Source organism: Eucyclogobius newberryi, unplaced genomic scaffold (assembly GCF_026437365.1).
Source record: "Eucyclogobius newberryi isolate DKJ021-1_F unplaced genomic scaffold, fEucNew1.0.hap1 SCAF_8, whole genome shotgun sequence".
Classification (NCBI taxonomy): Eukaryota; Metazoa; Chordata; class Actinopteri; order Gobiiformes; family Gobiidae; genus Eucyclogobius; species Eucyclogobius newberryi.
Genome location: NW_027316500.1, coordinates 41,035,874 through 41,058,608, shown reverse-complemented (window position 1 = coordinate 41,058,608; position 22,735 = coordinate 41,035,874). Strand labels below are relative to the sequence as shown.

The 22,735-nt window shown below is 47.7% G+C and overlaps 44 non-coding genes and 1 pseudogene across 44 annotated transcripts; 21 read left to right on the top strand and 24 right to left on the bottom strand.

Moving 5' to 3' along the window:
- Positions 1-1,364: 1,364 nt before the first annotated feature.
- On the bottom strand, positions 1,365-1,483 carry LOC140351694 (5S ribosomal RNA). Its single transcript, XR_011925387.1, has one exon. It is a non-coding gene; the product is annotated as a 5S ribosomal RNA (ribosomal RNA).
- A 3,335-nt stretch (positions 1,484-4,818) lies between these two features.
- trnav-cac (transfer RNA valine (anticodon CAC)) lies at positions 4,819-4,891 on the top strand. Its single transcript has one exon. It is a non-coding gene; the product is annotated as a tRNA-Val (tRNA).
- Positions 4,892-5,308: 417 nt separating this feature from the next.
- Positions 5,309-5,500, bottom strand: LOC140351731 (U2 spliceosomal RNA). Its single transcript, XR_011925422.1, has one exon. It is a non-coding gene; the product is annotated as a U2 spliceosomal RNA (small nuclear RNA).
- A 165-nt stretch (positions 5,501-5,665) lies between these two features.
- On the bottom strand, positions 5,666-5,831 carry LOC140351720 (U1 spliceosomal RNA). The gene has a single exon (XR_011925412.1). It is a non-coding gene; the product is annotated as a U1 spliceosomal RNA (small nuclear RNA).
- Positions 5,832-6,118: 287 nt separating this feature from the next.
- Positions 6,119-6,232, bottom strand: LOC140351700 (U5 spliceosomal RNA). Its single transcript, XR_011925393.1, has one exon. It is a non-coding gene; the product is annotated as a U5 spliceosomal RNA (small nuclear RNA).
- A 134-nt stretch (positions 6,233-6,366) lies between these two features.
- trnav-aac (transfer RNA valine (anticodon AAC)) lies at positions 6,367-6,439 on the top strand. Its single transcript has one exon. It is a non-coding gene; the product is annotated as a tRNA-Val (tRNA).
- A 203-nt stretch (positions 6,440-6,642) lies between these two features.
- Positions 6,643-6,714, top strand: trnad-guc (transfer RNA aspartic acid (anticodon GUC)). The gene has a single exon. It is a non-coding gene; the product is annotated as a tRNA-Asp (tRNA).
- An 81-nt stretch (positions 6,715-6,795) lies between these two features.
- trnav-cac (transfer RNA valine (anticodon CAC)) lies at positions 6,796-6,868 on the top strand. Its single transcript has one exon. It is a non-coding gene; the product is annotated as a tRNA-Val (tRNA).
- A 417-nt stretch (positions 6,869-7,285) lies between these two features.
- Positions 7,286-7,433, bottom strand: LOC140351735 (U2 spliceosomal RNA; annotated as a pseudogene).
- A 2,692-nt stretch (positions 7,434-10,125) lies between these two features.
- trnav-cac (transfer RNA valine (anticodon CAC)) lies at positions 10,126-10,198 on the top strand. The gene has a single exon. It is a non-coding gene; the product is annotated as a tRNA-Val (tRNA).
- Positions 10,199-10,615: 417 nt separating this feature from the next.
- LOC140351730 (U2 spliceosomal RNA) lies at positions 10,616-10,807 on the bottom strand. Its single transcript, XR_011925421.1, has one exon. It is a non-coding gene; the product is annotated as a U2 spliceosomal RNA (small nuclear RNA).
- A 165-nt stretch (positions 10,808-10,972) lies between these two features.
- Positions 10,973-11,138, bottom strand: LOC140351719 (U1 spliceosomal RNA). Its single transcript, XR_011925411.1, has one exon. It is a non-coding gene; the product is annotated as a U1 spliceosomal RNA (small nuclear RNA).
- A 287-nt stretch (positions 11,139-11,425) lies between these two features.
- Positions 11,426-11,539, bottom strand: LOC140351699 (U5 spliceosomal RNA). Its single transcript, XR_011925392.1, has one exon. It is a non-coding gene; the product is annotated as a U5 spliceosomal RNA (small nuclear RNA).
- A 134-nt stretch (positions 11,540-11,673) lies between these two features.
- Positions 11,674-11,746, top strand: trnav-aac (transfer RNA valine (anticodon AAC)). Its single transcript has one exon. It is a non-coding gene; the product is annotated as a tRNA-Val (tRNA).
- A 203-nt stretch (positions 11,747-11,949) lies between these two features.
- Positions 11,950-12,021, top strand: trnad-guc (transfer RNA aspartic acid (anticodon GUC)). The gene has a single exon. It is a non-coding gene; the product is annotated as a tRNA-Asp (tRNA).
- An 81-nt stretch (positions 12,022-12,102) lies between these two features.
- trnav-cac (transfer RNA valine (anticodon CAC)) lies at positions 12,103-12,175 on the top strand. The gene has a single exon. It is a non-coding gene; the product is annotated as a tRNA-Val (tRNA).
- A 417-nt stretch (positions 12,176-12,592) lies between these two features.
- On the bottom strand, positions 12,593-12,784 carry LOC140351729 (U2 spliceosomal RNA). Its single transcript, XR_011925420.1, has one exon. It is a non-coding gene; the product is annotated as a U2 spliceosomal RNA (small nuclear RNA).
- Positions 12,785-12,949: 165 nt separating this feature from the next.
- LOC140351718 (U1 spliceosomal RNA) lies at positions 12,950-13,115 on the bottom strand. Its single transcript, XR_011925410.1, has one exon. It is a non-coding gene; the product is annotated as a U1 spliceosomal RNA (small nuclear RNA).
- Positions 13,116-13,402: 287 nt separating this feature from the next.
- LOC140351698 (U5 spliceosomal RNA) lies at positions 13,403-13,516 on the bottom strand. Its single transcript, XR_011925391.1, has one exon. It is a non-coding gene; the product is annotated as a U5 spliceosomal RNA (small nuclear RNA).
- Positions 13,517-14,184: 668 nt separating this feature from the next.
- LOC140351697 (U5 spliceosomal RNA) lies at positions 14,185-14,298 on the bottom strand. The gene has a single exon (XR_011925390.1). It is a non-coding gene; the product is annotated as a U5 spliceosomal RNA (small nuclear RNA).
- A 134-nt stretch (positions 14,299-14,432) lies between these two features.
- On the top strand, positions 14,433-14,505 carry trnav-aac (transfer RNA valine (anticodon AAC)). Its single transcript has one exon. It is a non-coding gene; the product is annotated as a tRNA-Val (tRNA).
- Positions 14,506-14,707: 202 nt separating this feature from the next.
- trnad-guc (transfer RNA aspartic acid (anticodon GUC)) lies at positions 14,708-14,779 on the top strand. Its single transcript has one exon. It is a non-coding gene; the product is annotated as a tRNA-Asp (tRNA).
- Positions 14,780-14,860: 81 nt separating this feature from the next.
- On the top strand, positions 14,861-14,933 carry trnav-cac (transfer RNA valine (anticodon CAC)). Its single transcript has one exon. It is a non-coding gene; the product is annotated as a tRNA-Val (tRNA).
- Positions 14,934-15,349: 416 nt separating this feature from the next.
- LOC140351732 (U2 spliceosomal RNA) lies at positions 15,350-15,541 on the bottom strand. Its single transcript, XR_011925423.1, has one exon. It is a non-coding gene; the product is annotated as a U2 spliceosomal RNA (small nuclear RNA).
- Positions 15,542-15,706: 165 nt separating this feature from the next.
- Positions 15,707-15,872, bottom strand: LOC140351717 (U1 spliceosomal RNA). The gene has a single exon (XR_011925409.1). It is a non-coding gene; the product is annotated as a U1 spliceosomal RNA (small nuclear RNA).
- Positions 15,873-16,159: 287 nt separating this feature from the next.
- Positions 16,160-16,273, bottom strand: LOC140351696 (U5 spliceosomal RNA). The gene has a single exon (XR_011925389.1). It is a non-coding gene; the product is annotated as a U5 spliceosomal RNA (small nuclear RNA).
- Positions 16,274-16,407: 134 nt separating this feature from the next.
- trnav-aac (transfer RNA valine (anticodon AAC)) lies at positions 16,408-16,480 on the top strand. The gene has a single exon. It is a non-coding gene; the product is annotated as a tRNA-Val (tRNA).
- Positions 16,481-16,941: 461 nt separating this feature from the next.
- LOC140351695 (U5 spliceosomal RNA) lies at positions 16,942-17,055 on the bottom strand. Its single transcript, XR_011925388.1, has one exon. It is a non-coding gene; the product is annotated as a U5 spliceosomal RNA (small nuclear RNA).
- A 134-nt stretch (positions 17,056-17,189) lies between these two features.
- On the top strand, positions 17,190-17,262 carry trnav-aac (transfer RNA valine (anticodon AAC)). Its single transcript has one exon. It is a non-coding gene; the product is annotated as a tRNA-Val (tRNA).
- A 203-nt stretch (positions 17,263-17,465) lies between these two features.
- On the top strand, positions 17,466-17,537 carry trnad-guc (transfer RNA aspartic acid (anticodon GUC)). Its single transcript has one exon. It is a non-coding gene; the product is annotated as a tRNA-Asp (tRNA).
- Positions 17,538-17,618: 81 nt separating this feature from the next.
- On the top strand, positions 17,619-17,691 carry trnav-cac (transfer RNA valine (anticodon CAC)). The gene has a single exon. It is a non-coding gene; the product is annotated as a tRNA-Val (tRNA).
- A 418-nt stretch (positions 17,692-18,109) lies between these two features.
- On the bottom strand, positions 18,110-18,301 carry LOC140351727 (U2 spliceosomal RNA). The gene has a single exon (XR_011925419.1). It is a non-coding gene; the product is annotated as a U2 spliceosomal RNA (small nuclear RNA).
- A 165-nt stretch (positions 18,302-18,466) lies between these two features.
- On the bottom strand, positions 18,467-18,632 carry LOC140351716 (U1 spliceosomal RNA). The gene has a single exon (XR_011925408.1). It is a non-coding gene; the product is annotated as a U1 spliceosomal RNA (small nuclear RNA).
- A 287-nt stretch (positions 18,633-18,919) lies between these two features.
- On the bottom strand, positions 18,920-19,033 carry LOC140351745 (U5 spliceosomal RNA). The gene has a single exon (XR_011925432.1). It is a non-coding gene; the product is annotated as a U5 spliceosomal RNA (small nuclear RNA).
- Positions 19,034-19,167: 134 nt separating this feature from the next.
- Positions 19,168-19,240, top strand: trnav-aac (transfer RNA valine (anticodon AAC)). Its single transcript has one exon. It is a non-coding gene; the product is annotated as a tRNA-Val (tRNA).
- Positions 19,241-19,442: 202 nt separating this feature from the next.
- trnad-guc (transfer RNA aspartic acid (anticodon GUC)) lies at positions 19,443-19,514 on the top strand. The gene has a single exon. It is a non-coding gene; the product is annotated as a tRNA-Asp (tRNA).
- Positions 19,515-19,595: 81 nt separating this feature from the next.
- trnav-cac (transfer RNA valine (anticodon CAC)) lies at positions 19,596-19,668 on the top strand. Its single transcript has one exon. It is a non-coding gene; the product is annotated as a tRNA-Val (tRNA).
- Positions 19,669-20,085: 417 nt separating this feature from the next.
- Positions 20,086-20,277, bottom strand: LOC140351726 (U2 spliceosomal RNA). Its single transcript, XR_011925418.1, has one exon. It is a non-coding gene; the product is annotated as a U2 spliceosomal RNA (small nuclear RNA).
- A 165-nt stretch (positions 20,278-20,442) lies between these two features.
- LOC140351715 (U1 spliceosomal RNA) lies at positions 20,443-20,608 on the bottom strand. Its single transcript, XR_011925407.1, has one exon. It is a non-coding gene; the product is annotated as a U1 spliceosomal RNA (small nuclear RNA).
- A 287-nt stretch (positions 20,609-20,895) lies between these two features.
- LOC140351743 (U5 spliceosomal RNA) lies at positions 20,896-21,009 on the bottom strand. Its single transcript, XR_011925431.1, has one exon. It is a non-coding gene; the product is annotated as a U5 spliceosomal RNA (small nuclear RNA).
- Positions 21,010-21,143: 134 nt separating this feature from the next.
- Positions 21,144-21,216, top strand: trnav-aac (transfer RNA valine (anticodon AAC)). The gene has a single exon. It is a non-coding gene; the product is annotated as a tRNA-Val (tRNA).
- Positions 21,217-21,419: 203 nt separating this feature from the next.
- On the top strand, positions 21,420-21,491 carry trnad-guc (transfer RNA aspartic acid (anticodon GUC)). Its single transcript has one exon. It is a non-coding gene; the product is annotated as a tRNA-Asp (tRNA).
- Positions 21,492-21,572: 81 nt separating this feature from the next.
- trnav-cac (transfer RNA valine (anticodon CAC)) lies at positions 21,573-21,645 on the top strand. Its single transcript has one exon. It is a non-coding gene; the product is annotated as a tRNA-Val (tRNA).
- Positions 21,646-22,062: 417 nt separating this feature from the next.
- Positions 22,063-22,254, bottom strand: LOC140351725 (U2 spliceosomal RNA). The gene has a single exon (XR_011925417.1). It is a non-coding gene; the product is annotated as a U2 spliceosomal RNA (small nuclear RNA).
- A 165-nt stretch (positions 22,255-22,419) lies between these two features.
- Positions 22,420-22,585, bottom strand: LOC140351708 (U1 spliceosomal RNA). The gene has a single exon (XR_011925401.1). It is a non-coding gene; the product is annotated as a U1 spliceosomal RNA (small nuclear RNA).
- Between the last annotated feature and the right edge of the window lie 150 nt (positions 22,586-22,735).

Genomic DNA, 22,735 nt, shown 5'->3' with positions numbered 1-22,735 from the left:
GCGGAGGCCAAAGGACTGGCGCAGAGCCCCCGGCCCAGGGGCTGAGCACGGCCGTCGCCCTTCGGACCGCACGCCCTGCTGCGCGGGGGTGGGCGGAGGTCCCATCCCCGGAGGCAAGAGGGCGGGGGGCGCGGAGAACCAGCCGAGACTGCCTGCACCGCGGCCCCGCGGCGGCTTTCGGCAGACAAGCTTTTCTTGTCAACTTGACTCTTTCAACCTAAAGAAAACCCTGCTCAAATGTAAGAGTCAATGTTTCAAGACACCTTTTGGGCTTTCTTTATCATTTGGCCATTTCCCTGCTTTTAGCCTGAATATTATTCTATTATTCCTATGTGTTTTGGCATAAAATACTCTGTTTCCATGAAATACATAGAAAATACCATATAGGCACCACCTGTTTAGTCAAAATAAGTTTTTAGTTTTGTAAATCATTTCAAAAAATGCTGATGGCGCCTGGTATTTTTGCATAAATTACTCTCAAAATGTACAAAAGTAGCAGGACAGCAATGTTTTGCTTAGTTTTTGCTTAAAATACTCTTTTTATCTTTAATTTACACTCAATTGTTTCAAAAAATGCTTTCCGCACCTGATATTTTTACATATTTTTTTACAAGCTTCAAAATATTTTTGGGGGCATAAAATATTCTCTCAAATGTACAAAAGTAGCAGGACAACAATGTTTTTTTTTTTTTTTTTTTTTGCATTAATACTCTTTTTTCTTTTTTTTTATAAAACAGGTAAATTGTGCTGAACATTTTTACATACTTTTAACAGGCTTCAAAATATATATATATATATATATATATATTTTGGCCTAAAATACTCTCAAATGTACAAAAGTAGCAAGACAGTAAAGTTTTGTTTTGATTTTTTTGCTTAAAATACTCTATATTTTTATCTTTATTTTACACTCAATTGTTTAAAAAATGCTTTCAGCACCTGGTATTTTTTACATACTTTTTACAAGCTTCAAAATATTTTTGGGGCATAAAATACTCGCTCAAAATGTACAAAAGTAGCAGGACAACAATGTTTCTCAGGGGTTTCTTGGGGCATAAATACTCTTTTTTTATTTTTTATTAAACAGGTCAATTGCGTTGAAAATTGCTTTCAGCACCTGGTATTTTTACATCCTTTTTTACAAGTTTCAGAATATATTTTTTGGTCATAAAAGACTCTAAATGTACAAAAGTAGCAGGACAGCTCCCTCTGCTGTCCATATTCTAAATGGCAGTTTGTACAAAAATGTGTGATTTTAAAGTCAAATTGACTGTGTTTTTGGTTCCACTTTAGTTTCAAAATATGCACACATACTGTGTTTCTTTGTTTCTTTGTCTGTTGAAGGCTTTACAAAAGAAGATAAAAGCTTACAGCACCTGGTATTCCCAGGCGGTCTCCCATCCAAGTACTAACCAGGCACGACCCTGCTTAGCTTCCGAGATCAGACGAGATGGGGCGTGTTCAGGGTGGTATGGCCGTAAGCGAAGGGCTCTGGGGTGGAGACTGCTTTTATATCCATGTTTCACCAGCTCCAGATGGGGAATGGGACTCGTGCTTTTCCAGGAGGAACAGACAAGCTTTTCTTGTCAACTTGACTCTTTCAACCTAAAGAAAACCCTGCTCAAATGTAAGAGTCAATGTTTCAAGACACCTTTTGGGCTTTCTTTATCATTTGGCCATTTCCCTGCTTTTAGCCTGAATATTATTCTATTATTCCTATGTGTTTTGGCATAAAATACTCTGTTTCCATGAAATACATAGAAAATACCATATAGGCACCACCTGTTTAGTCAAAATAAGTTTTTAGTTTTGTAAATCATTTCAAAAAATGCTGATGGCGCCTGGTATTTTTGCATAAATTACTCTCAAAATGTACAAAAGTAGCAGGACAGCAATGTTTTGCTTAGTTTTTGCTTAAAATACTCTTTTTATCTTTAATTTACACTCAATTGTTTCAAAAAATGCTTTCCGCACCTGATATTTTTACATACTTTTTTACAAGCTTCAAAATATTTTTGGGGGCATAAAATATTCTCTCAAATGTACAAAAGTAGCAGGACAACAATGTTTGTTTGTTTTTTGCATTAATACTCTTTTTTTTTTTTTTTTATAAAACAGGTAAATTGTGCTGAACATTTTTACATACTTTTAACAGGCTTCAAAATATATATATATATATATTTTTTGGCCTAAAATACTCTCAAATGTACAAAAGTAGCAAGACAGTAAAGTTTTGTTTTGATTTTTTTGCTTAAAATACTCTATATTTTTATCTTTATTTTACACTCAATTGTTTAAAAAATGCTTTCAGCACCTGGTATTTTTTACATACTTTTTACAAGCTTCAAAATATTTTTGGGGCATAAAATACTCGCTCAAAATGTACAAAAGTAGCAGGACAACAATGTTTCTCAGGGGTTTCTTGGTGCAAAAATACTCTTTTTTTATTTTTTATTAAACAGGTCAATTGCGTTGAAAATTGCTTTCAGCACCTGGTATTTTTACATCCTTTTTTACAAGTTTCAGAATATATTTTTTGGTCATAAAAGACTCTAAATGTACAAAAGTAGCAGGACAGCTCCCTCTGCTGTCCATATTCTAAATGGCAGTTTGTACAAAAATGTGTGATTTTAAAGTCAAATTGACTGTGTTTTTGGTTCCACTTTAGTTTCAAAATATGCACACATACTGTGTTTCTTTGTTTCTTTGTCTGTTGAAGGCTTTACAAAAGAAGATAAAAGCTTACAGCACCTGGTATTCCCAGGCGGTCTCCCATCCAAGTACTAACCAGGCCCGACCCCAGCTCGGCCAGCCGTGGATAGTGGGCATAGAGCGCCAGCCAATCAGAATGAGCCTGTGTGCCATGTGCCACTGTGATGAAGGCCAACCAATCAGAATGCAGAGATTCGTGTTCATTGACAAATTCATCTCAAGAGACCCGAGTTCAAATCCTGCTGTGCCCAGAAGAAGAGGAACGTTTCAAAGGATCAAAACTTTAAATATATGAAGTTTATAAGTTCAAACTTTAAATGTATAAAGTTTATGAGTTGGTGTGTCAGTTTGCACTTGTTAAAAGGTCAGATCATGAGAAGGACTCACATGCAGCTGCTGGGACTGATTTGCAATATTAATAAAATCACAAATTGATCACAAAAAGTGATTTCTGCTTCACCTTAAGAGATTTACCCACGTCACATCTTCTGCATGAATAAACTTGGAGTGGGTCAGAAAACTCCAGGAGTTTAGTCCGCAGGGGTCAGAGGTCACACTATCACATCTCTAACACTGCAGCACTGAACTGTACTATTGTGTTCAGTTTATGTTCTGCAGAGAAATAAAACATTTACTCATATTATTAATGATATGATATCTCAATCATTTAAAGAATATTGTTGTATTGCTATATTGGAAAGAAAACACAAAAAAACATGTACTTTTAAGAATATTTATTGACAGGGAAAATACCAGAAATATTAAGTTTCATTTATTTACAATTCAGACAGCATTCATTACTTTACAGTAGTATTTACAATAAATATACAGATATATACAGTCCAGGGAAGTATGTGTGGATGTGAGGACTGTGAGGGCCTGCTTCAGCTCCAGTTTGCAGAACCTGCACGTTCTCTCTGGGGCAGAACCTGCACGTTCTCCCTGGGGCAGGTGACTCCTCTCTCTTCCTCTTCTGTTGCTTCCTTTCCTCCTCTCTCTGTCTTGTGGCCTCCAGCTCCCTCTGGAAGAACTCTGTGTCCACAAAGTCCTTAAAGGTGGTGTTTCTTCAGGGCTGCTGCTGCTGCTGCTCAGGGCATCCTGAGAAAGAGACGGTGATGGTCAGAGCTGTAGGAGGAGACGAGGTGATGGTCGGAGCTCTAGGAGGCGTGGCAGGTGTCGTGGTGACGACAGGCAGAGTTGTGGTGGTGCTGCCAGAGTGTCTGTGTTTGCTCCAGCTTTTTCGGGCTGATGTTGAGTGAAGATGATGCATTTAATAATTTGATGTGATGATGATGTAATGATAAATATGTAGTTTTGTGGTCGGGTGTAGCGTGCTGTTGGCTGATTGGCTCAGGGGCAGTGGAGGGGGAGGCGGCCTGTTGTGACGACTGCGGCTGAAGCTTCACTGGAGGAGGAACTACAGAACAAAACAGATGAATGTTTTAGTGATAAGCAACACGTGAAATACAAGACATGACACACATTTAGAAACACTGCACTGGCTGTCAAACTACAGTCAGCATGAAGCATTCATCTGTTCACTCTGTGATGGTTTGACTGAGACAGACACACATGGAGCATGAAGCATTCATCTGTTCACTCTGTGATGGTTTGACTGAGACAGACACACAACAGAGACATGGAAGTAGCAGTGATTTTACGTGACTAAAAACACAGTTTCAAAAGTGCAAAACACAAGACGAACTTTACCTGAAAACGTCCTCAAATGCCCGTTATAAATGCCACAAAATACGAGTGTTCTGGGGCAGTAAAATGTCCATAAGAAGGTGAAAACAGGAGCAGATCTAGTGCTAAACTTGTCCCGGTCACATTGAATGAATGACGTCACTCTGCATTCAAACATGGCGCGCTCTCGCCACAGCGCCGCCGCTGGCCAAAAGTATATTACATCCGTAGTGGTTTAGCACTACCATAGGAAATGAATGGGATTCTGTTTAGGGCTGTTTAGCTAAAGAATCCACGGCTGCCGCGCGGAAGACCTGGGTTCGATTCCCAGACGGGGAGAGAAAGTGCGTTTTACCCAGCACGAAAGCGTTGCACTGACGCTGAGGACTTGTCCCACCAACGTACCTGCGCTACACTATCGCTTCTGTAGTGTAGCGGTTATCACGTTTGCCTCACACGCAAAAGGTCCCCGGCTCGAAACCGGGCAGAAGCACGCCCTCATGCGAAGACTTTACTTGTCGAGGATGGGTTTGAAAGTCGGTGTTGCGTTTGACCCCCCCCAAAAAAAAAAAAAACAACTAGTCACATGTACTGTACTTCACAAAGGGGCCACTCAAATTCCAAAGGTGGCCTATTTTGCACAAGGGTTTACGTGGAATGGGCTACCTCCCAAGGGGGTTGGGTTTAGGAACAGATACTTCACCTTCCCTCCCCCTCTTCTCCAGTCAGGGCTTTTGGCGGGAGATTTGAAATATCCAGCCCTTCCACTCAAAACGTCTCCGAGAATTTTTGTCCACTTCCGGAGCAGACAAACGGCAAGGAAGCGTTTCACATGAGGGTATGATGGCACATTTGCATGTAACGTGACGACGAAAACAAACTGAATGACTTTTTTTTTTAAACCTGAGAGAGGAGGTGCACCGTTCTCGGAGGTACTGCAATACCGAGCCGATGCGTGGAGTGGACGGAGCAAGCCCCAAATTCCATCTCCCTGGTCCAAAAATCAATTTAATATACGGTCCCCGGGTAGGGGACGTATCAGATATTACACTGATAAGAACAGATACTACACTTGATCTTAGCCAAAAGGCCGAGAAGCGATGCCCACAATGGGTTCGGGGAGCAGTGAGCTCTCCCCACGCTGACCCTCCCGTCAACGGTCCAAAGCGGCGCCCGCGCAAAGCGCCCGGCGGAGGGGCCGGAGCGCGAGCGGCGTACATGGAAACGACCCTTTGGGTTTTTTTTTTTTTCCTCTGACAAAAAACAAGAGGGGAGAGCGCGAACGCAGTCCCCCACTACCAGAAATTATGCAGTTGAGATTCCCACATTTGGGGAATTCACAGGGGTCAGCACATCCTGTTTGTGCAATGGACGAGCCTCGCCCTGGGTGAACCACCTTCCTGATCATGGTGTCGCCCCTGCCAGGTAAGTATGAGTTGCTCCGCTCCGAGCCAAGGCCCAGGCCCTGGAAGAGGCAATGTGGCAGCATGGTCCTTCCGGCCATTTGCATGGACCAGCTTCCACCCGACGATTGAGCCCCAGGTTAAACGGCAGCGATACACACGCAAGTCTGTGCGTTCTAAGCACTCTTTTTTACTTTTAAAGTTCTTGAACACGGGATGCCAAACGGAGGGTACGCAAGGGCATGTTTAAAGGCCGACAAGACACAACCTTTGCTCTTGGAGGATGACCGCTTGCTTGCTTTAGACATAGGTAGAAAAGCCCCGCATTGAAGCAGGGCATCAAAAAATTAGAAAGATCTCTTGTTGTCCCTCTCCACGGAAATCTTTAGTAAAAGGCGAAAGATTTATACGCTCTGAAGAGAAACAAGAGTGTCACGTTGCAGCGCCACACGTCGTCCAGTACTTGAGGGCACACGGGGCTTCATCACGGGCAGTGTACTTCTGTTCACGCGCTCATTTGCATCGGCGGTCGCGCGGCAAAAGGGACACGACAGGCTCGCACGTCGTTTCTGTAGTGTAGCGGTTATCACGTTCGCCTAACGCGCGAAAGGTCCTCGGCTCGAAACCGGGCAGAAACAAAGCCTCCTTTTATGTTTGCTTCAATCTTTAACACGGTTCATTCCAAACTCGATGGTTTATTCCTAGAAAAGAGGGAGGAGCGGAGGAATTGTCGGCGTAGTCCTTCAAACTTTTCATCACAGAGATCGGGGGAAAAAGACACCGACACACACGCCCCTAAAAAAAAAAAAAAAAAAAAGGGGCCCCCCTGCAGCCCCATATGTCCTCGTTAGTATAGTGGACAGTATCTCCGCTTGTCACGCGGAAGACCTGGGTTCGATTCCCAGACGGGGAGAGAAAGTGCGTTTTACCCAGCACGAAAGCGTTGCACTGACGCTGAGGACTTGTCCCACCAACGTACCTGCGCTACACTATCGCTTCTGTAGTGTAGCGGTTATCACGTTTGCCTCACACGCAAAAGGTCCCCGGCTCGAAACCGGGCAGAAGCACGCCCTCATGCGAAGACTTTACTTGTCGAGGATGGGTTTGAAAGTCGGTGTTGCGTTTGACCCCCCCCCCCCAAAAAAAAACAAAACAACTAGTCATATGTACTGTACTCCACAAAGGGGCCACTCAAATTCCAAAGGTGGCCTATTTTGCACAAGGGTTTACGTGGAATGGGCTACCTCCCAAGGGGGTTGGGTTTAGGAACAGATACTTCACCTTCCCTCCCCCTCTTCTCCAGTCAGGGCTTTTGGCGGGAGATTTGAAATATCCAGCCCTTCCACTCAAAACGTCTCCGAGAATTTTTGTCCACTTCCGGAGCAGACAAACGGCAAGGAAGCGTTTAACATGAGGGTATGATGGCACATTTGCATGTAACGTGACGGCGAAAACAAACTGAATGACTTTTTTTAACCTGAGAGAGGAGGTGCACCGTTCTCGGAGGTACTGCAATACCGAGCCGATGCGTGGAGTGGACGGAGCAAGCCCCAAATTCCATCTCCCTGGTCCAAAAATCAATTTTTTTTGCATTAATACTCTTTTTTTTTTTTTTTTTTATAAAACAGGTAAATTGTGCTGAACATTTTTACATACTTTTAACAGGCTTCAAAATATATATATATATTTTTTGGCCTAAAATACTCTCAAATGTACAAAAGTAGCAAGACAGTAAAGTTTTGTTTTGATTTTTTTGCTTAAAATACTCTATATTTTTATCTTTATTTTACACTCAATTGTTTAAAAAATGCTTTCAGCACCTGGTATTTTTTACATACTTTTTACAAGCTTCAAAATATTTTTGGGGCATAAAATACTCGCTCAAAATGTACAAAAGTAGCAGGACAACAATGTTTCTCAGGGGTTTCTTGGGGCATAAATACTCTTTTTTTATTTTTTATTAAACAGGTCAATTGCGTTGAAAATTGCTTTCAGCACCTGGTATTTTTACATCCTTTTTTACAAGTTTCAGAATATATTTTTTGGTCATAAAAGACTCTAAATGTACAAAAGTAGCAGGACAGCTCCCTCTGCTGTCCATATTCTAAATGGCAGTTTGTACAAAAATGTGTGATTTTAAAGTCAAATTGACTGTGTTTTTGGTTCCACTTTAGTTTCAAAATATGCACACATACTGTGTTTCTTTGTTTCTTTGTCTGTTGAAGGCTTTACAAAAGAAGATAAAAGCTCACAGCACCTGGTATTCCCAGGCGGTCTCCCATCCAAGTACTAACCAGGCCCGACCCCAGCTCGGCCAGCCGTGGATAGTGGGCATAGAGCGCCAGCCAATCAGAATGAGCCTGTGTGCCATGTGCCACTGTGATGAAGGCCAACCAATCAGAATGCAGAGATTCGTGTTCATTGACAAATTCATCTCAAGAGACCCGAGTTCAAATCCTGCTGTGCCCAGAAGAAGAGGAACGTTTCAAAGGATCAAAACTTTAAATATATGAAGTTTATAAGTTCAAACTTTAAATGTATAAAGTTTATGAGTTGGTGTGTCAGTTTGCACTTGTTAAAAGGTCAGATCATGAGAAGGACTCACATGCAGCTGCTGGGACTGATTTGCAATATTAATAAAATCACAAATTGATCACAAAAAGTGATTTCTGCTTCACCTTAAGAGATTTACCCACGTCACATCTTCTGCATGAATAAACTTGGAGTGGGTCAGAAAACTCCAGGAGTTTAGTCCGCAGGGGTCAGAGGTCACACTATCACATCTCTAACACTGCAGCACTGAACTGTACTATTGTGTTCAGTTTATGTTCTGCAGAGAAATAAAACATTTACTCATATTATTAATGATATGATATCTCAATCATTTAAAGAATATTGTTGTATTGCTATATTGGAAAGAAAACACAAAAAAACATGTACTTTTAAGAATATTTATTGACAGGGAAAATACCAGAAATATTAAGTTTCATTTATTTACAATTCAGACAGCATTCATTACTTTACAGTAGTATTTACAATAAATATACAGATATATACAGTCCAGGGAAGTATGTGTGGATGTGAGGACTGTGAGGGCCTGCTTCAGCTCCAGTTTGCAGAACCTGCACGTTCTCTCTGGGGCAGAACCTGCACGTTCTCCCTGGGGCAGGTGACTCCTCTCTCTTCCTCTTCTGTTGCTTCCTTTCCTCCTCTCTCTGTCTTGTGGCCTCCAGCTCCCTCTGGAAGAACTCTGTGTCCACAAAGTCCTTAAAGGTGGTGTTTCTTCAGGGCTGCTGCTGCTGCTGCTCAGGGCATCCTGAGAAAGAGACGGTGATGGTCAGAGCTGTAGGAGGAGACGAGGTGATGGTCGGAGCTCTAGGAGGCGTGGCAGGTGTCGTGGTGACGACAGGCAGAGTTGTGGTGGTGCTGCCAGAGTGTCTGTGTTTGCTCCAGCTTTTTCGGGCTGATGTTGAGTGAAGATGATGCATTTAATAATTTGATGTGATGATGATGTAATGATAAATATGTAGTTTTGTGGTCGGGTGTAGCGTGCTGTTGGCTGATTGGCTCAGGGGCAGTGGAGGGGGAGGCGGCCTGTTGTGACGACTGCGGCTGAAGCTTCACTGGAGGAGGAACTACAGAACAAAACAGATGAATGTTTTAGTGATAAGCAACACGTGAAATACAAGACATGACACACATTTAGAAACACTGCACTGGCTGTCAAACTACAGTCAGCATGAAGCATTCATCTGTTCACTCTGTGATGGTTTGACTGAGACAGACACACATGGAGCATGAAGCATTCATCTGTTCACTCTGTGATGGTTTGACTGAGACAGACACACAACAGAGACATGGAAGTAGCAGTGATTTTACGTGACTAAAAACACAGTTTCAAAAGTGCAAAACACAAGACGAACTTTACCTGAAAACGTCCTCAAATGCCCGTTATAAATGCCACAAAATACGAGTGTTCTGGGGCAGTAAAATGTCCATAAGAAGGTGAAAACAGGAGCAGATCTAGTGCTAAACTTGTCCCGGTCACATTGAATGAATGACGTCACTCTGCATTCAAACATGGCGCGCTCTCGCCACAGCGCCGCCGCTGGCCAAAAGTATATTACATCCGTAGTGGTTTAGCACTACCATAGGAAATGAATGGGATTCTGTTTAGGGCTGTTTAGCTAAAGAATCCACGGCTGCCGCGCGGAAGACCTGGGTTCGATTCCCAGACGGGGAGAGAAAGTGCGTTTTACCCAGCACGAAAGCGTTGCACTGACGCTGAGGACTTGTCCCACCAACGTACCTGCGCTACACTATCGCTTCTGTAGTGTAGCGGTTATCACGTTTGCCTCACACGCAAAAGGTCCCCGGCTCGAAACCGGGCAGAAGCACGCCCTCATGCGAAGACTTTACTTGTCGAGGATGGGTTTGAAAGTCGGTGTTGCGTTTGACCCCCCCCAAAAAAAAAAAAAACAACTAGTCACATGTACTGTACTTCACAAAGGGGCCACTCAAATTCCAAAGGTGGCCTATTTTGCACAAGGGTTTACGTGGAATGGGCTACCTCCCAAGGGGGTTGGGTTTAGGAACAGATACTTCACCTTCCCTCCCCCTCTTCTCCAGTCAGGGCTTTTGGCGGGAGATTTGAAATATCCAGCCCTTCCACTCAAAACGTCTCCGAGAATTTTTGTCCACTTCCGGAGCAGACAAACGGCAAGGAAGCGTTTCACATGAGGGTATGATGGCACATTTGCATGTAACGTGACGACGAAAACAAACTGAATGACTTTTTTTTTTAAACCTGAGAGAGGAGGTGCACCGTTCTCGGAGGTACTGCAATACCGAGCCGATGCGTGGAGTGGACGGAGCAAGCCCCAAATTCCATCTCCCTGGTCCAAAAATCAATTTAATATACGGTCCCCGGGTAGGGGACGTATCAGATATTACACTGATAAGAACAGATACTACACTTGATCTTAGCCAAAAGGCCGAGAAGCGATGCCCACAATGGGTTCGGGGAGCAGTGAGCTCTCCCCACGCTGACCCTCCCGTCAACGGTCCAAAGCGGCGCCCGCGCAAAGCGCCCGGCGGAGGGGCCGGAGCGCGAGCGGCGTACATGGAAACGACCCTTTGGGTTTTTTTTTTTTTCCTCTGACAAAAAACAAGAGGGGAGAGCGCGAACGCAGTCCCCCACTACCAGAAATTATGCAGTTGAGATTCCCACATTTGGGGAATTCACAGGGGTCAGCACATCCTGTTTGTGCAATGGACGAGCCTCGCCCTGGGTGAACCACCTTCCTGATCATGGTGTCGCCCCTGCCAGGTAAGTATGAGTTGCTCCGCTCCGAGCCAAGGCCCAGGCCCTGGAAGAGGCAATGTGGCAGCATGGTCCTTCCGGCCATTTGCATGGACCAGCTTCCACCCGACGATTGAGCCCCAGGTTAAACGGCAGCGATACACACGCAAGTCTGTGCGTTCTAAGCACTCTTTTTTACTTTTAAAGTTCTTGAACACGGGATGCCAAACGGAGGGTACGCAAGGGCATGTTTAAAGGCCGACAAGACACAACCTTTGCTCTTGGAGGATGACCGCTTGCTTGCTTTAGACATAGGTAGAAAAGCCCCGCATTGAAGCAGGGCATCAAAAAATTAGAAAGATCTCTTGTTGTCCCTCTCCACGGAAATCTTTAGTAAAAGGCGAAAGATTTATACGCTCTGAAGAGAAACAAGAGTGTCACGTTGCAGCGCCACACGTCGTCCAGTACTTGAGGGCACACGGGGCTTCATCACGGGCAGTGTACTTCTGTTCACGCGCTCATTTGCATCGGCGGTCGCGCGGCAAAAGGGACACGACAGGCTCGCACGTCGTTTCTGTAGTGTAGCGGTTATCACGTTCGCCTAACGCGCGAAAGGTCCTCGGCTCGAAACCGGGCAGAAACAAAGCCTCCTTTTATGTTTGCTTCAATCTTTAACACGGTTCATTCCAAACTCGATGGTTTATTCCTAGAAAAGAGGGAGGAGCGGAGGAATTGTCGGCGTAGTCCTTCAAACTTTTCATCACAGAGATCGGGGGAAAAAGACACCGACACACACGCCCCAAAAAAAAAAAAAAAAAAAAAGGGGCCCCCCTGCAGCCCCATATGTCCTCGTTAGTATAGTGGACAGTATCTCCGCTTGTCACGCGGAAGACCTGGGTTCGATTCCCAGACGGGGAGAGAAAGTGCGTTTTACCCAGCACGAAAGCGTTGCACTGACGCTGAGGACTTGTCCCACCAACGTACCTGCGCTACACTATCGCTTCTGTAGTGTAGCGGTTATCACGTTTGCCTCACACGCAAAAGGTCCCCGGCTCGAAACCGGGCAGAAGCACGCCCTCATGCGAAGACTTTACTTGTCGAGGATGGGTTTGAAAGTCGGTGTTGCGTTTGACCCCCCCCCCCCAAAAAAAAACAAAACAACTAGTCATATGTACTGTACTCCACAAAGGGGCCACTCAAATTCCAAAGGTGGCCTATTTTGCACAAGGGTTTACGTGGAATGGGCTACCTCCCAAGGGGGTTGGGTTTAGGAACAGATACTTCACCTTCCCTCCCCCTCTTCTCCAGTCAGGGCTTTTGGCGGGAGATTTGAAATATCCAGCCCTTCCACTCAAAACGTCTCCGAGAATTTTTGTCCACTTCCGGAGCAGACAAACGGCAAGGAAGCGTTTAACATGAGGGTATGATGGCACATTTGCATGTAACGTGACGGCGAAAACAAACTGAATGACTTTTTTTAACCTGAGAGAGGAGGTGCACCGTTCTCGGAGGTACTGCAATACCGAGCCGATGCGTGGAGTGGACGGAGCAAGCCCCAAATTCCATCTCCCTGGTCCAAAAATCAATTTAATATACGGTCCCCGGGTAGGGGACGTATCAGATATTAAACTGATAAGAACAGATACTACACTTGATCTTAGCCAAAAGGCCGAGAAGCGATGCCCACAATGGGTTCGGGGAGCAGTGAGCTCTCCCCACGCTGACCCTCCCGTCAACGGTCCAAAGCGGCGCCCGCGCAAAGCGCCCGGCGGAGGGGCCGGAGCGCGAGCGGCGTACATGGAAACGACCCTTTGGGTTTTTTTTTTTTTCCTCTGACAAAAAACAAGAGGGGAGAGCGCGAACGCAGTCCCCCACTACCAGAAATTATGCAGTTGAGATTCCCACATTTGGGGAATTCACAGGGGTCAGCACATCCTGTTTGTGCAATGGACGAGCCTCGCCCTGGGTGAACCACCTTCCTGATCATGGTGTCGCCCCTGCCAGGTAAGTATGAGTTGCTCCGCTCCGAGCCAAGGCCCAGGCCCTGGAAGAGGCAATGTGGCAGCATGGTCCTTCCGGCCATTTGCATGGACCAGCTTCCACCCGACGATTGAGCCCCAGGTTAAACGGCAGCGATACACACGCAAGTCTGTGCGTTCTAAGCACTCTTTTTTACTTTTAAAGTTTTTGAACACGGGATGCCAAACGGAGGGTACGCAAGGGCATGTTTAAAGGCCGACAAGACACAACCTTTGCTCTTGGAGGATGACCGCTTGCTTGCTTTAGACATAGGTAGAAAAGCCCCGCATTGAAGCAGGGCATCAAAAAATTGGAAAGATCTCTTGTTGTCCCTCTCCACGGAAATCTTTAGTAAAAGGCGAAAGATTTATACGCTCTGAAGAGAAACAAGAGTGCCACGTTGCAGCGCCACACGGCGTCCAGTACTTGAGGGCACACGGGGCTTCATCACGGGCAGTGTACTTCTGTTCACGCGCTCATTTGCATCGGCGGTCGCGCGGCAAAAGGGACACGACAGGCTCGCACGTCGTTTCTGTAGTTTAGCGGTTATCACGTTCGCCTAACGCGCGAAAGGTCCTCGGCTCGAAACCGGGCAGAAACAAAGCCTCCTTTTATGTTTGCTTCAATCTTTAACACGGTTCATTCCAAACTCGATGGTTTATTCCTAGAAAAGAGGGAGGAGCGGAGGAATTGTCGGCGTAGTCCTTCAAACTTTTCATCACAGAGATCGGGGGAAAAAGACACCGACACACACGCCCCAAAAAAAAAAAAAAAAAAAAGGGGCCCCCCTGCAGCCCCATATGTCCTCGTTAGTATAGTGGACAGTATCTCCGCTTGTCACGCGGAAGACCTGGGTTCGATTCCACCCGACGATTGAGCCCCAGGTTAAACGGCAGCAATACACACGCAAGTCTGTGCGTTCTAAGCACTCTTTTTTACTTTTAAAGTTCTTGAACACGGGATGCCAAACGGAGGGTACGCAAGGGCATGTTTAAAGGCCGACAAGACACAACCTTTGCTCTTGGAGGATGACCGCTTGCTTGCTTTAGACATAGGTAGAAAAGCCCCGCATTGAAGCAGGGCATCAAAAAATTGGAAAGATCTCTTGTTGTCCCTCTCCACGGAAATCTTTAGTAAAAGGCGAAAGATTTATACGCTCTGAAGAGAAACAAGAGTGCCACGTTGCAGCGCCACACGGCGTCCAGTACTTGAGGGCACACGGGGCTTCATCACGGGCAGTGTACTTCTGTTCACGCGCTCATTTGCATCGGCGGTCGCGCGGCAAAAGGGACACGACAGGCTCGCACGTCGTTTCTGTAGTGTAGCGGTTATCACGTTCGCCTAACGCGCGAAAGGTCCTCGGCTCGAAACCGGGCAGAAACAAAGCCTCCTTTTATGTTTGCTTCAATCTTTAACACGGTTCATTCCAAACTCGATGGTTTATTCCTAGAAAAGAGGGAGGAGCGGAGGAATTGTCGGCGTAGTCCTTCAAACTTTTCATCACAGAGATCGGGGGAAAAAGACACCGACACACACGCCCCAAAAAAAAAAAAAAAAAAAAGGGGCCCCCCTGCAGCCCCATATGTCCTCGTTAGTATAGTGGACAGTATCTCCGCTTGTCACGCGGAAGACCTGGGTTCGATTCCCAGACGGGGAGAGAAAGTGCGTTTTACCCAGCACGAAAGCGTTGCACTGACGCTGAGGACTTGTCCCACCAACGTACCTGCGCTACACTATCGCTTCTGTAGTGTAGCGGTTATCACGTTTGCCTCACACGCAAAAGGTCCCCGGCTCGAAACCGGGCAGAAGCACGCCCTCATGCGAAGACTTTACTTGTCGAGGATGGGTTTGAAAGTCGGTGTTGCGTTTGACCCCCCCCCCCAAAAAAAAACAAAACAACTAGTCACATGTACTGTACTCCACAAAGGGGCCACTCAAATTCCAAAGGTGGCCTATTTTGCACAAGGGTTTACGTGGAATGGGCTACCTCCCAAGGGGGTTGGGTTTAGGAACAGATACTTCACCTTCCCTCCCCCTCTTCTCCAGTCAGGGCTTTTGGCGGGAGATTTGAAATATCCAGCCCTTCCACTCAAAACGTCTCCGAGAATTTTTGTCCACTTCCGGAGCAGACAAACGGCAAGGAAGCGTTTAACATGAGGGTATGATGGCACATTTGCATGTAACGTGACGGCGAAAACAAACTGAATGACTTTTTTTAACCTGAGAGAGGAGGTGCACCGTTCTCGGAGGTACTGCAATACCGAGCCGATGCGTGGAGTGGACGGAGCAAGCCCCAAATTCCATCTCCCTGGTCCAAAAATCAATTTAATATACGGTCCCCGGGTAGGGGACGTATCAGATATTAAACTGATAAGAACAGATACTACACTTGATCTTAGCCAAAAGGCCGAAAAGCGATGCCCACAATGGGTTCGGGGAGCAGTGAGCTCTCCCCACGCTGACCCTCCCGTCAACGGTCCAAAGCGGCGCCCGCGCAAAGCGCCCGGCGGAGGGGCCGGAGCGCGAGCGGCGTACATGGAAACGACCCTTTGGGTTTTTTTTTTTTTCCTCTGACAAAAAACAAGAGGGGAGAGCGCGAACGCAGTCCCCCACTACCAGAAATTATGCAGTTGAGATTCCCACATTTGGGGAATTCACAGGGGTCAGCACATCCTGTTTGTGCAATGGACGAGCCTCGCCCTGGGTGAACCACCTTCCTGATCATGGTGTCGCCCCTGCCAGGTAAGTATGAGTTGCTCCGCTCCGAGCCAAGGCCCAGGCCCTGGAAGAGGCAATGTGGCAGCATGGTCCTTCCGGCCATTTGCATGGACCAGCTTCCACCCGACGATTGAGCCCCAGGTTAAACGGCAGCGATACACACGCAAGTCTGTGCGTTCTAAGCACTCTTTTTTACTTTTAAAGTTCTTGAACACGGGATGCCAAACGGAGGGTACGCAAGGGCATGTTTAAAGGCCGACAAGACACAACCTTTGCTCTTGGAGGATGACCGCTTGCTTGCTTTAGACATAGGTAGAAAAGCCCCGCATTGAAGCAGGGCATCAAAAAATTGGAAAGATCTCTTGTTGTCCCTCTCCACGGAAATCTTTAGTAAAAGGCGAAAGATTTATACGCTCTGAAGAGAAACAAGAGTGCCACGTTGCAGCGCCACACGGCGTCCAGTACTTGAGGGCACACGGGGCTTCATCACGGGCAGTGTACTTCTGTTCACGCGCTCATTTGCATCGGCGGTCGCGCGGCAAAAGGGACACGACAGGCTCGCACGTCGTTTCTGTAGTGTAGCGGTTATCACGTTCGCCTAACGCGCGAAAGGTCCTCGGCTCGAAACCGGGCAGAAACAAAGCCTCCTTTTATGTTTGCTTCAATCTTTAACACGGTTCATTCCAAACTCGATGGTTTATTCCTAGAAAAGAGGGAGGAGCGGAGGAATTGTCGGCGTAGTCCTTCAAACTTTTCATCACAGAGATCGGGGGAAAAAGACACCGACACACACGCCCCAAAAAAAAAAAAAAAAAAAAGGGGCCCCCCTGCAGCCCCATATGTCCTCGTTAGTATAGTGGACAGTATCTCCGCTTGTCACGCGGAAGACCTGGGTTCGATTCCACCCGACGATTGAGCCCCAGGTTAAACGGCAGCGATACACACGCAAGTCTGTGCGTTCTAAGCACTCTTTTTTACTTTTAAAGTTCTTGAACACGGGATGCCAAACGGAGGGTACGCAAGGGCATGTTTAAAGGCCGACAAGACACAACCTTTGCTCTTGGAGGATGACCGCTTGCTTGCTTTAGACATAGGTAGAAAAGCCCCGCATTGAAGCAGGGCATCAAAAAATTGGAAAGATCTCTTGTTGTCCCTCTCCACGGAAATCTTTAGTAAAAGGCGAAAGATTTATACGCTCTGAAGAGAAACAAGAGTGCCACGTTGCAGCGCCACACGGCGTCCAGTACTTGAGGGCACACGGGGCTTCATCACGGGCAGTGTACTTCTGTTCACGCGCTCATTTGCATCGGCGGTCGCGCGGCAAAAGGGACACGACAGGCTCGCACGTCGTTTCTGTAGTGTAGCGGTTATCACGTTCGCCTAACGCGCGAAAGGTCCTCGGCTCGAAACCGGGCAGAAACAAAGCCTCCTTTTATGTTTGCTTCAATCTTTAACACGGTTCATTCCAAACTCGATGGTTTATTCCTAGAAAAGAGGGAGGAGCGGAGGAATTGTCGGCGTAGTCCTTCAAACTTTTCATCACAGAGATCGGGGGAAAAAGACACCGACACACACGCCCCAAAAAAAAAAAAAAAAAAAAAGGGGCCCCCCTGCAGCCCCATATGTCCTCGTTAGTATAGTGGACAGTATCTCCGCTTGTCACGCGGAAGACCTGGGTTCGATTCCCAGACGGGGAGAGAAAGTGCGTTTTACCCAGCACGAAAGCGTTGCACTGACGCTGAGGACTTGTCCCACCAACGTACCTGCGCTACACTATCGCTTCTGTAGTGTAGCGGTTATCACGTTTGCCTCACACGCAAAAGGTCCCCGGCTCGAAACCGGGCAGAAGCACGCCCTCATGCGAAGACTTTACTTGTCGAGGATGGGTTTGAAAGTCGGTGTTGCGTTTGACCCCCCCCCCCCCAAAAAAAAACAAAACAACTAGTCACATGTACTGTACTCCACAAAGGGGCCACTCAAATTCCAAAGGTGGCCTATTTTGCACAAGGGTTTACGTGGAATGGGCTACCTCCCAAGGGGGTTGGGTTTAGGAACAGATACTTCACCTTCCCTCCCCCTCTTCTCCAGTCAGGGCTTTTGGCGGGAGATTTGAAATATCCAGCCCTTCCACTCAAAACGTCTCCGAGAATTTTTGTCCACTTCCGGAGCAGACAAACGGCAAGGAAGCGTTTAACATGAGGGTATGATGGCACATTTGCATGTAACGTGACGGCGAAAACAAACTGAATGACTTTTTTTAACCTGAGAGAGGAGGTGCACCGTTCTCGGAGGTACTGCAATACCGAGCCGATGCGTGGAGTGGACGGAGCAAGCCCCAAATTCCATCTCCCTGGTCCAAAAATCAATTTAATATACGGTCCCCGGGTAGGGGACGTATCAGATATTAAACTGATAAGAACAGATACTACACTTGATCTTAGCCAAAAGGCCGAGAAGCGATGCCCACAATGGGTTCGGGGAGCAGTGAGCTCTCCCCACGCTGACCCTCCCGTCAACGGTCCAAAGCGGCGCCCGCGCAAAGCGCCCGGCGGAGGGGCCGGAGCGCGAGCGGCGTACATGGAAACGACCCTTTGGGTTTTTTTTTTTTTCCTCTGACAAAAAACAAGAGGGGAGAGCGCGAACGCAGTCCCCCACTACCAGAAATTATGCAGTTGAGATTCCCACATTTGGGGAATTCACAGGGGTCAGCACATCCTGTTTGTGCAATGGACGAGCCTCGCCCTGGGTGAACCACCTTCCTGATCATGGTGTCGCCCCTGCCAGGTAAGTATGAGTTGCTCCGCTCCGAGCCAAGGCCCAGGCCCTGGAAGAGGCAATGTGGCAGCATGGTCCTTCCGGCCATTTGCATGGACCAGCTTCCACCCGACGATTGAGCCCCAGGTTAAACGGCAGCGATACACACGCAAGTCTGTGCGTTCTAAGCACTCTTTTTTACTTTTAAAGTTCTTGAACACGGGATGCCAAACGGAGGGTACGCAAGGGCATGTTTAAAGGCCGACAAGACACAACCTTTGCTCTTGGAGGATGACCGCTTGCTTGCTTTAGACATAGGTAGAAAAGCCCCGCATTGAAGCAGGGCATCAAAAAATTGGAAAGATCTCTTGTTGTCCCTCTCCACGGAAATCTTTAGTAAAAGGCGAAAGATTTATACGCTCTGAAGAGAAACAAGAGTGCCACGTTGCAGCGCCACACGGCGTCCAGTACTTGAGGGCACACGGGGCTTCATCACGGGCAGTGTACTTCTGTTCACGCGCTCATTTGCATCGGCGGTCGCGCGGCAAAAGGGACACGACAGGCTCGCACGTCGTTTCTGTAGTGTAGCGGTTATCACGTTCGCCTAACGCGCGAAAGGTCCTCGGCTCGAAACCGGGCAGAAACAAAGCCTCCTTTTATGTTTGCTTCAATCTTTAACACGGTTCATTCCAAACTCGATGGTTTATTCCTAGAAAAGAGGGAGGAGCGGAGGAATTGTCGGCGTAGTCCTTCAAACTTTTCATCACAGAGATCGGGGGAAAAAGACACCGACACACACGCCCCAAAAAAAAAAAAAAAAAAAAGGGGCCCCCCTGCAGCCCCATATGTCCTCGTTAGTATAGTGGACAGTATCTCCGCTTGTCACGCGGAAGACCTGGGTTCGATTCCCAGACGGGGAGAGAAAGTGCGTTTTACCCAGCACGAAAGCGTTGCACTGACGCTGAGGACTTGTCCCACCAACGTACCTGCGCTACACTATCGCTTCTGTAGTGTAGCGGTTATCACGTTTGCCTCACACGCAAAAGGTCCCCGGCTCGAAACCGGGCAGAAGCACGCCCTCATGCGAAGACTTTACTTGTCGAGGATGGGTTTGAAAGTCGGTGTTGCGTTTGACCCCCCCCCCCCAAAAAAAAACAAAACAACTAGTCACATGTACTGTACTCCACAAAGGGGCCACTCAAATTCCAAAGGTGGCCTATTTTGCACAAGGGTTTACGTGGAATGGGCTACCTCCCAAGGGGGTTGGGTTTAGGAACAGATACTTCACCTTCCCTCCCCCTCTTCTCCAGTCAGGGCTTTTGGCGGGAGATTTGAAATATCCAGCCCTTCCACTCAAAACGTCTCCGAGAATTTTTGTCCACTTCCGGAGCAGACAAACGGCAAGGAAGCGTTTAACATGAGGGTATGATGGCACATTTGCATGTAACGTGACGGCGAAAACAAACTGAATGACTTTTTTTAACCTGAGAGAGGAGGTGCACCGTTCTCGGAGGTACTGCAATACCGAGCCGATGCGTGGAGTGGACGGAGCAAGCCCCAAATTCCATCTCCCTGGTCCAAAAATCAATTTAATATACGGTCCCCGGGTAGGGGACGTATCAGATATTAAACTGATAAGAACAGATACTACACTTGATCTTAGCCAAAAGGCCGAGAAGCGATGCCCACAATGGGTTCGGGGAGCAGTGAGCTCTCCCCACGCTGACCCTCCCGTCAACGGTCCAAAGCGGCGCCCGCGCAAAGCGCCCGGCGGAGGGGCCGGAGCGCGAGCGGCGTACATGGAAACGACCCTTTGGGTTTTTTTTTTTTTCCTCTGACAAAAAACAAGAGGGGAGAGCGCGAACGCAGTCCCCCACTACCAGAAATTATGCAGTTGAGATTCCCACATTTGGGGAATTCACAGGGGTCAGCACATCCTGTTTGTGCAATGGACGAGCCTCGCCCTGGGTGAACCACCTTCCTGATCATGGTGTCGCCCCTGCCAGGTAAGTATGAGTTGCTCCGCTCCGAGCCAAGGCCCAGGCCCTGGAAGAGGCAATGTGGCAGCATGGTCCTTCCGGCCATTTGCATGGACCAGCTTCCACCCGACGATTGAGCCCCAGGTTAAACGGCAGCGATACACACGCAAGTCTGTGCGTTCTAAGCACTCTTTTTTACTTTTAAAGTTCTTGAACACGGGATGCCAAACGGAGGGTACGCAAGGGCATGTTTAAAGGCCGACAAGACACAACCTTTGCTCTTGGAGGATGACCGCTTGCTTGCTTTAGACATAGGTAGAAAAGCCCCGCATTGAAGCAGGGCATCAAAAAATTGGAAAGATCTCTTGTTGTCCCTCTCCACGGAAATCTTTAGTAAAAGGCGAAAGATTTATACGCTCTGAAGAGAAACAAGAGTGCCACGTTGCAGCGCCACACGGCGTCCAGTACTTGAGGGCACACGGGGCTTCATCACGGGCAGTGTACTTCTGTTCACGCGCTCATTTGCATCGGCGGTCGCGCGGCAAAAGGGACACGACAGGCTCGCACGTCGTTTCTGTAGTGTAGCGGTTATCACGTTCGCCTAACGCGCGAAAGGTCCTCGGCTCGAAACCGGGCAGAAACAAAGCCTCCTTTTATGTTTGCTTCAATCTTTAACACGGTTCATTCCAAACTCGATGGTTTATTCCTAGAAAAGAGGGAGGAGCGGAGGAATTGTCGGCGTAGTCCTTCAAACTTTTCATCACAGAGATCGGGGGAAAAAGACACCGACACACACGCCCCAAAAAAAAAAAAAAAAAAAAAGGGGCCCCCCTGCAGCCCCATATGTCCTCGTTAGTATAGTGGACAGTATCTCCGCTTGTCACGCGGAAGACCTGGGTTCGATTCCCAGACGGGGAGAGAAAGTGCGTTTTACCCAGCACGAAAGCGTTGCACTGACGCTGAGGACTTGTCCCACCAACGTACCTGCGCTACACTATCGCTTCTGTAGTGTAGCGGTTATCACGTTTGCCTCACACGCAAAAGGTCCCCGGCTCGAAACCGGGCAGAAGCACGCCCTCATGCGAAGACTTTACTTGTCGAGGATGGGTTTGAAAGTCGGTGTTGCGTTTGACCCCCCCCCCCCAAAAAAAAACAAAACAACTAGTCACATGTACTGTACTCCACAAAGGGGCCACTCAAATTCCAAAGGTGGCCTATTTTGCACAAGGGTTTACGTGGAATGGGCTACCTCCCAAGGGGGTTGGGTTTAGGAACAGATACTTCACCTTCCCTCCCCCTCTTCTCCAGTCAGGGCTTTTGGCGGGAGATTTGAAATATCCAGCCCTTCCACTCAAAACGTCTCCGAGAATTTTTGTCCACTTCCGGAGCAGACAAACGGCAAGGAAGCGTTTAACATGAGGGTATGATGGCACATTTGCATGTAACGTGACGGCGAAAACAAACTGAATGACTTTTTTTAACCTGAGAGAGGAGGTGCACCGTTCTCGGAGGTACTGCAATACCGAGCCGATGCGTGGAGTGGACGGAGCAAGCCCCAAATTCCATCTCCCTGGTCCAAAAATCAATTTAATATACGGTCCCCGGGTAGGGGACGTATCAGATATTAAACTGATAAGAACAGATACTACACTTGATCTTAGCCAAAAGGCCGAGAAGCGATGCCCACAATGGGTTCGGGGAGCAGTGAGCTCTCCCCACGCTGACCCTCCCGTCAACGGTCCAAAGCGGCGCCCGCGCAAAGCGCCCGGCGGAGGGGCCGGAGCGCGAGCGGCGTACATGGAAACGACCCTTTGGGTTTTTTTTTTTTTCCTCTGACAAAAAACAAGAGGGGACAGCGCGAACGCAGTCCCCCACTACCAGAAATTATGCAGTTGAGATTCCCACATTTGGGGAATTCACAGGGGTCAGCACATCCTGTTTGTGCAATGGACGAGCCTCGCCCTGGGTGAACCACCTTCCTGATCATGGTGTCGCCCCTGCCAGGTAAGTATGAGTTGCTCCGCTCCGAGCCAAGGCCCAGGCCCTGGAAGAGGCAATGTGGCAGCATGGTCCTTCCGGCCATTTGCATGGACCAGCTTCCACCCGACGATTGAGCCCCAGGTTAAACGGCAGCGATACACACGCAAGTCTGTGCGTTCTAA